The following is an 8,297-nucleotide window of genomic DNA, read 5'->3' as shown; positions in this document are numbered from 1 at the left end:
AGATCCGGTCCTGTGTAATGAGACAGGAATAATAAACGATCTCCTAGTAAAAGATCCTCTCGGAATGAGTGATCACAGTATGGTTGAATTTGTAATACAGATTGAGGGTGAGGAAGTAGTGTCTCAAACGAGCGTACTATGCTTAAACAAAGGGGACTACAGTGGGATGAGGGCAGAGTTGGCTAAAGTAGACTGGAAACACAGACTAAACGGTGGCACAATTGAGGAACAGTGGAGGACTTTTAAGGAGCTCTTTCATAGTGCGCAACAAAAATATATTCCAGTGAAAAAGAAGGGCGGTAAGAGAAGGGATAACCAGCCGTGGATAACCAAGGAAATAAAGGAGAGTATCAAATTAAAAACCAATGCGTATAAGGTGGCCAAGGTTAGTGGGAAACTAGAAGATTGGGAAAATTTTAAATAGCAAAGAATGACTAAGAAAGCAATAAAGAAAGGAAAGATAAATGGTAAACTTGCGCAAAACATAAAAACAGATAGTAAAAGCTTTTACAGATATATAAAACGGAAAAGAGTGACTAAAGTAAATGTTAGTCCCTTAGAAGATGAGAAGGGGATTTAATAATGGGAAATGTGGAAATGGTTGAGACCGTAAATAATTATTTTGCTTCGGTCTTCACAGTGGAAGACACAAAAACCATGCCAAAAATTGCTGGTCACAGGAATGTGGGAAGGGACAATCACTATCACTAGGGAGGTAGTGCTGGACAGGCTAATGGGACTCAAGGTAGACAAGTCCCCTGGTCCTGATGAAATGCATCCCAGGGTATTAAAAGAGATGGCGGAAGTTATAGCAGATGCATTCGTTATAATCTACCAAAATTCTCTGGACTCTGGGGAGGTACCAGCGGATTGGAAAGCAGCTAATGTAACTCCTCTGTTTAAAAAAGGGGGCAGACAAAAGGCAGGTAACTATAGGCTGGTTAGTTTAACATCTGTAGTGGGGAAAATGCTTGAAACTATCATTAAGGAAGAAATAGAGAGACATCGAGATAGGAATAGTGCAATCAAGCAGACGCAACATGGATTCAAGAAGGGGAAATCATGTTTAGCTAATTTACTGGAATTCTTTGAGGATGTGGCGAGCATGGTGGATAGAGGTGTACCGATGGATGTGGTGTATTTAGATTTCCAAAAGCCATTCGATAAGGTGCCACACAAAAGGTTACTGCAGAAGATAAAGGTTCGCGGAGTCAGAGGAAATGTATTAGCATGGATAGAGAATTGGCTGGCTAACAGAAAGCAGAGAGTTGGGATAAATGGGTCTTTTTTGGGTTGGAAATTGGTGGTTAGTGGTGTGCCACAGGGATCGGTGCTGGGACCACAACTGTTTACAATATACATAGATGACCTGAAAGAGGGGACAGAGTGTAGTGTAACAAAATTTGCAGATGACACAAAGATTAGTGGGAAAGCGGGTTGTGTAGAGGACACAGAGAGGCTGCAAAGAGATTTAGATAGGTTAAGCGAATGGGCTAAGGTTTGGCAGATGGAATACAATGTCGGAAAGTGTGAGGTCATCTACCTTGGGAAAAAAAATACTAAAAGGGAATATTATTTGAATGGGGAGAAATTACAACATGCTGCGGTGCAGAGGGACCTGGGGATCCTTGTGCATGAATCACAAAAAGTTAGTTTACAGGTGCAACAGGTAATCAGGAAGGCGAATGGAATGTTGGCCTTCATTGCGAGAGGGATGGAGTACAAAAGCAGGGAGGTTCTGCTGCAACTGTATAGGGTATTGGTGAGGCTGCACCTGGAGTACTGCATGCAGTTTTGGTCACCTTACTTAAGGAAGGATATACTAGCTTTGGAGGGGGTACAGAGACGATTCACTAGGCTGATTCTGGAGATGAGGGAGTTACCTTATGATGATAGATTGAGTAGACTGGATCTTTACTCATTGGAGTTCAGAAGGATGAGGGGTGATCTTATAGAAACATTTAAAATAATGAAATGGATAGACAAGATAGAGGCAGAGAGGTTGTTTCCACTGGTCGGAGAGACTAAAACTCGGAGGTACAGCCTCAAAATACGGGGGAGCCAATTTAAAACCGAGTTGAGAAGGAATTTCTTCTCCCAGAGGGTTGTGAATCTGTGGAATTCTCTGCCCAAGGAAGCAGTTGAGGCTAGCTCATTGAATGTATTCAAATCACAGATAGATAGATTTTTAACCAATAAGGGAATTAAGGGTTACGGGGAGCGGGCGGGTAAGTGGAGCTGAGTCCACGGCCAGATCAGCCATGATCTTGTTGAATGGCGGAGCAGGCTCGATGGCCTACTCCTGTTCCTAACTCTTATGTTCTTATGTTCTTATGTTGACTCCCTTGTGTGTGGGGCCTGGGAAAGTGCATCTAGGATTCAAAGTATGTGAACTGGATCAAATGTGCCATCAGAAATCACTATCTGTAAATGATTCCGTTTTCACAATCTTTAACATATGTGATCATCGCCGTGTAAAGAAAATTCAATTTCTTATAAAACAACCACCTCAAAAGGAAACAATCCAATATGTGAAAACTTAGAGCAGCGATGCTGCTATCCCACACAACAACAACTTGCATTTATAAAGCACCTTTAACATAATAAAATGTCCCAAGGCTCTTCACCGGAGCGTTAATAAATAAAATTTGACACTGAGGCCCATAAGGAGACATTATGGCAGGCTTGGCCAAAGAGGTAGGTTTTAAGGTGCGTATTAAAGGAGGAAACATAGAACCATAGAAAATAGGTGCAGGAGTAGGCCATTCGGTCCTTCGAGCCTGCACCACCATTCAATATGATCGTGGCTGATTATGCAACTTCAGTACCCCATTCCTGCTTTCTCTCCATACCCTTTGATCTCTTTAGCCGTAAGGGCCACATCTAACTCCCTTTTGAATATATTTAATGAACTGGCCTCAACAACTTTCTGTGGTAGAGAATTCCACATGCTCACAACTCTCTGAGTGAAAAAGTTTCTCCTCATCTCGGTCCTAAATGGCTTACCCCTTATCCTTAGACTGTGACTCCTGGTTCTGGACTTCCTCAACATCGGGAACATTCTTCCTGCATCTAACCTGTCCAATCCCGTCAGAATTTTATATGTTTCGATGAGATCCCCTTCTCATTCTTCTAAATTCCATTGAATATAAGCCTAGTTGATCCAGTCTTTCTTCATATGTCTGTTCTGTCATCCCGGGAATCAGTCTGGTGAACCTTCGCTGCACTCCCTCAATAGCAAGAATGTCCTTCCTCAGATTAGGAGACCAAAACTGTACATAATATTCAAGGTGTGGCCTCACCAAGGCCCTGTACAACTGTGGTAAGACCTCCCTAGAGAGGTGGAGAAGTTTAGGGAGAATTCCAGAGCTTAGGGCCCTGGTAGCTGAAGACATGCCCGCCAATGGTGGAGCGCTGAAAATTGGGATTGCACAAGAGTGTAGAATTGAAGGAGCATAGCAATCTTAGAAGGTTGCAGGGCTGGGAAAGGTTAGAGGCAGGGAGTGGCAAGGTCATGGAAGCAATCCCATGGAGGCATAATAGAGACAAAAAATAATCAACAATTCTGAAAACAAAACCACAAATAATTAACTCTTTTCGCTTCTAATCACTCCAACAACTTTTACTCAAACAAGCCTCACTTTCTCAGATGCCTCTCCTGTATCTTCTGCTCCATTTCTGGGCCTTAAATCGCGATATTGTTTTGATTTCCAGGACCTCCCAGGCCCCAATTGCCTTTGTCTTGAGCGCAGACAGGGCTCAGGCTCCCTTTCTTTGACATAGACAGATGAAGTGAGCGGGCAAAACTATGGCAAATGGAGTTCAATATGGGCAAGTGTGAGGTCATCCACTTTGGACCCAAGAAAGATAAATCGGAGTATGGTGGGATACTAGGGACTCTAGAGGAGCAAAGAGATTTGGAAGTCCAAGTACACAAATCATCAGAAGCTAGTAGACAGGCACAAAAAGCAATCAAATAGGATAATGAAATAAGAACATAAGAACATAAGAAATAGGAGTAGGCCATACGGCCCCTCGAGCCTGCTCCACCATTCAATAAGATCATGGCTGATCTGATCATGTTAGCCATTATTTCAAGGGAGCTGGGATATAAACAGGAGGAAGTTATGCTTCAGTTGTACCAAGCTTTGGTCAGACACTATCTAGAGTACTACATTCAGTTTTGGACACCGCACTTCAGGAAGGATATCTTGGCCTTGGGCTGGGTGTAATGCAGGTTAACCAGAATGATACTGGGGTTGAGAGGGTTACAGTATCAGGACAAGTTGCATAAACTTGTCTTGTATTGCTTTAAGTATCGAAGATTGATGAGTGATATGATCGAGGTGTTTAAAATGTGAGGAGGATTTGATAGGGTACATACAGAGAAACTATTTCCTTTGGTAGGGAAATCAAGAAAAAGAAGTGGTCATCTTAAAATCAAACCGAGGCCATTCAGGAGCGAAATCAAGAAGCACTTTTTCACACTACGGGTAGTAGAAATCTGGGACTCTCTCCCCCAAAAGGTTGTAGTTGCTGGGACAATTGGAGCTGTCAACTATTTATTAAAACTAAAGATCAAATGCCCCCTTATTAAAGGGGCACTAAAACCGACAAATTAAACAAATGTACTTTTAACAATAATGGTTCAAATTCTAATTTGGTCACCGGGGGTGATGATGCACTCCAGTCCCTCTGGCGCCCACTTTTCGCGGAAGGCCGCGAGCGTACCAGTGGACACCGCGTGCTCCATCTCTAGGGACACTCTGGCTCGGATGTATCCGCGGAAGAGAGGCAGGCAGTCGGGCTGAATGACCCCCTCGACTGCCTGTTGCCTGGACCGGCTGATGGCCATCTTGGCCATGCCCAGGAGCAGTCCTACGAGGAGGCCTTCTGACCTGCCCGCTCCCCTCCGCACAGGGTGCCCAAAGATCAGGAGCGTGGGACTGAAGTGCAACGAGAATTTGAGGAGCAGCCCCTTCAAATATAAAAACACGGAACGCTTCATGAATGTGCGGGTCATCCTTGCGCAGGGGCCATGCTAATCTTCTCTGTATCGTTCCAATTTTAGTATATGTGCTGCCGAAGCGAGCTGTCACGTCTGAGAGCAGAATCGAGGGGCTGAATAGCCTAATCCTGTTCCTAATGTTCCTATGTTCCTTTTTACAGGTCCAAGGCCATCCTTCAAATGCGACCAGAGTTTAACACCCAAGTGCTGCTAGATCCCAGCTCAGTGCAGGCATCAGCACAGCCCAGCATCTGTAAACATGGCCAAATCCAGTGCTCCCCGATGTGAAGTCAGACCTCAGGCTCCACTCCCAAGTGCTGCCAGACTCCAGACTGCCCTAATTATTTCCAGGTTGCCACTCCAAGCTGCCCATACCCACCCAGCATCCTGCTACGGTGTCAGATTTTTTCCCATGTGCCAATACCACCTCTTTTCCAGCCTCAGCACCGTGCATATTAGTTTCTCTCTCGCGTATTACACAGAAGCTCCTGGACATTCAGACTCGATCCAATTTCAGGTGCCACATCTATCCTGAATATACTGAGCTACTGCAGATGCTAGAAATAGCAGAAAATAGGTGAAACACGAAGCGAGTCAGGGGCAGCATTGGTGGAGAAAAGTGGCAAATGAATGTTTCAGGCATTTCCCTTCATCAGAACCATGGGTGGCGTTATCTTGTCACTTCCCTCCACGGGTGCTGTGCCTCAGTTGATGGAGTGTTTTCAGCATTTTTGTTGTTTCCCTGTAAATCTTAGCTGGCAGCTGGCTGTGTACCCGTGCCCTTTACAAAGGTAAGACAGAGAACTTGAGTACATTAGTCAAGGAACATGTGTGCGAACCACACCAAGACAATAGGAGACATGCAGAAGTAAACAGAGTTAGAATGGTGAAGGAAATTATACAAAGAGGGGGAGGCAAAGAGTCAGACACAAATGGAAAGCTGCAGACACTATTTTAACTCCCCACAATTGGTGGAAACAGTGCGGGGGGTGGAGGAGGGGCAATTAAATTGAGGGGAACCACGTACCCCCTCCGACCTTGCTGCCTTCCCAACTGGTCTGAATATTAAGCTGCTCATTTGAGCAGGAGGGGGGCAGCGGGGTTCGACTTTAAATCCAGCGGATTTGGGCTTGATGACATCATCAGGTCCCAATCTGAAATTTTTGTTGCAGACCTGAGCAGGAAATCTGACGGCTTCCCCAGTGACAGGTCAGACCTGTCGGAATAAAGGTCGCTGGCGACGGCCTCCTGCCTGTGCTGCATCTGGCCAGGGTTGGGTGGGACGCCTATGAAAGTTATGGTAATGAGGCCGGGCTGTAAATGATGTCCCCGGACTCACCGTGGGTGCCAGGCTGCTTCAGGTTCGATGCTCTGTATCCTCCTTCCCTTTAAAATTGGGGCCTATAATTAGAAAGGTGAGAGGCATACAAAAAGAGAGAGAGTAAAAGAGCCGGGCACAAACAGAAAGACAGAAAGAATGACAGAGTGAGAAAGAGATAAAAACAGAGAATGTTGGAAATCTCAGCGGGTCAGGCAGCATCTGTGGAGAGAAAAACAGAGTTAACGTTTCGGGTCTGAGTGAGAAAATGCTTTGGTCTTACAGGAAATCAATGGAATCAAGCTGCCTTTGGAATGACCAGAGTCTGTAATTGTACTACAGCTGTTTACATAAGAACATAAGAACATAAGAATTAGAAACAGGAGTAGGCCATCTAGCCCCTCGAGCCTGCTCCGCCATTCAAAAAGATCATGGCTGATCTGGCCGTGGACTCAGCTCCACTTACCCGCCCGCTCCCCGAACCCTTAATTCCCTTATTGGTTAAAAATCTGTCTGTGATTTGAATACATTCAATGAGCTAGCCTCAACTGCTTCCTTGGGCAAGGAATTCCACAGATTCAAACCCTCTGGGAGAAGAAATTCCTTCTCAACTCGGTTTTAAATTGGCTCCCCCATATTTTGAGGCTGTGCTCCCTAGTTCTAGTCTCCCCGACCAGTGGAAACAACCTCTCTGCCTCTATCTTGTCTATCCCTTTCATTATTTTAAATGTTTCTATAAGATCACCCCTCATCCTTCTGAACTCCAACGAGTAAAGACCCAGTCTACTCAATCTATCATCTCCGGAATCACCCTAGTGAATCGTCTCTGTACCCCCTCCAAAGCTAGTATATCCTCCCTTAAGTAAGGTGACCAAAACTGCACGCAGTACTCCAGGTGCGGCCTCACTAATACCCTATACAGTTGCAGCAGGACCTCCCTGCTTTTGTACTCCATCCCTCTCGCAATGAAGGCCATCATTCCATTCGCCTTCCTGATTACCTGCTGCACCTGCAAACTAACTTTTTGTGATTCATGCACAAGGACCCCCAGGTCCCTCTGCACCGCAGCATGTTGTAATTTCTCCCCATTCAAATAATATTCCCTTTTACTGTTTTTTTCCCCAAGATGGATGACCTCACATTTTCCGACATTGTATTCTATCTGCCAAACCTTAGCCCATTCGCTTAACCTATCTAAATCTCTTTGCAGCCTCTCTGTGTCCTCTACACAACCCGCTTTCCCACTAATCTTTGTGTCATCTGCAAATTTTGTTACACTACACTCTGTCCCCTCTTCCAGGTCATTACATTTCTTTGCTTTCAGATTAAATATCTAAAGTTTGGACAACAGCTCTATATGATCACAAAAAGGTCAAAGACAAGAAGGCCATTCAACCCACTGAAACTTGCTCCTCCAGTACGCCAACTGAACTGCTCCAATGCATCTTCATCCAACCGCATTTTGAACATCACTAGGCTTATAAAATGGTTAGCGGGTGTTTGTAAAACATGCGGTAAAGCTTCCAATTTGGCAAAGCAGTGTGTGCACGGACATTCCGCACTGGAAGGGCATCATCCACCATATTGTTAAAGTAAACAATAGAGGTATTCAGGGTTTGTGTCTGAAACAGGCGTTAGTACTTTTGTATATGCAAATAAAGGGCCTATAGCCAGTAAAAGGCCTCCTTTGCAAAATTGTTTTGCCCTGAACAGGAAAACATGGTCAATGTGCAGCCTAAACAACGATCCTTAACAGGGCTGCTGGATCATGCCACGAAAAGGGCAAGTTTGTTACAATATATCTGATAGTGGAGCCGGTCGAGCAGGAATGTTCCTCCCAGTTCCACTGCAGTGCCAAAGATGGTTGCCAGCTCCTATTCAGCCCTTTCCAATCACTTCTCCCTTCCTCCTAAGCACTTCCCTCCTTGGCCTGATCACCCCTGCCCTGCTGATTACTTTCTACACTTTCCC

General features: G+C 45.0%; 1 non-coding gene across 1 annotated transcript; it reads right to left on the bottom strand.

Annotated features, from left to right (window-relative positions):
• Positions 1 to 4,988: 4,988 nt before the first annotated feature.
• On the bottom strand, positions 4,989 to 5,093 carry LOC139276620 (U6 spliceosomal RNA). The gene has a single exon (XR_011595958.1). It is a non-coding gene; the product is annotated as a U6 spliceosomal RNA (small nuclear RNA).
• Positions 5,094 to 8,297: the final 3,204 nt, after the last annotated feature.

Source organism: Pristiophorus japonicus, chromosome 11 (assembly GCF_044704955.1).
Source record: "Pristiophorus japonicus isolate sPriJap1 chromosome 11, sPriJap1.hap1, whole genome shotgun sequence".
In the NCBI taxonomy this organism is placed as follows: domain Eukaryota; kingdom Metazoa; phylum Chordata; class Chondrichthyes; family Pristiophoridae; genus Pristiophorus; species Pristiophorus japonicus.
Note: the sequence above shows the minus strand (reverse complement) of the source record. Positions and strands in the feature narration are given on the sequence as shown.